At 25.4% G+C, this 798-nt stretch overlaps 1 protein-coding gene across 2 annotated transcripts in view; it reads right to left on the minus strand.

The window, feature by feature from the left end:
* Positions 1-798, minus strand: part of LOC107446111 (eukaryotic translation initiation factor 4 gamma 3) — a 147,405-nt gene that overhangs the window by 29,381 nt on the left and 117,226 nt on the right. The window lies entirely within an intron of this gene.

The raw sequence follows: 798 nt of genomic DNA on the forward strand, positions 1-798 counted from the left end.
GATTTTGCAAATTCTTATGAAAAAAAGTCGGCTTTTATATAATTTATTTTTGTTTTGTTAAGACATATCTCTTAAAAAATGCATAGAAGGAAAATAATTCAACAATCAAAGAATATTTTCTAATTAAGGATTAAGCTTTTACTTAAATATATCAGGATGCAATTAGAATTGTGTATTACAGTATACACTCAATATGTTGAAAACCTTGTTATGTCAAAAAAATATTTTTCTCCTTGACATTATACATCCACCAAATGCTAATTTGAATTCCTATGTTGTAGAGTTTCTTCTCAGAACATTATGTTGATTTTTTTTACATAAAAAATCATTTCTATTTAATGCATAATTATTTTTGTCTCACTTTTAAAAATAAAATTATTGTTGTGTTTAAAATTACATGTGAATGTACATTTCTGAAGCATTGATGTTAATTCAATAGGAGGGAATATATACATTTTCTGTAATTTTTTAATCACTTTGTATTTTAGAGTAAATAAAAAGCATTAAACACCTATCAAAATTGAAAATAATTTATGATTTTTTACTGTTTCTTAAATACTGTTGAGAAATACATAAAGCTAAAGGTTAAAGTAGCTAATGACAACTAGAAAACCTTTTGTAGACTAACTTTAAATGTGTCAATGCTTGAATTTAAATGATCTTCAGAATTCTGAATACATGTACAAAAAGTATACGTTCGACTGATTTTCGACTCCTTTGCCCTGATTATGAAGATTATTTATCTGAATACATGTACAAAAAGTATACGTTTGACTGAATGGACCTCCTTTGCCCTGA

This window comes from Parasteatoda tepidariorum, chromosome 2 (genome assembly GCF_043381705.1).
Source record: "Parasteatoda tepidariorum isolate YZ-2023 chromosome 2, CAS_Ptep_4.0, whole genome shotgun sequence".
Taxonomy (NCBI): Eukaryota; Metazoa; Arthropoda; class Arachnida; order Araneae; family Theridiidae; genus Parasteatoda; species Parasteatoda tepidariorum.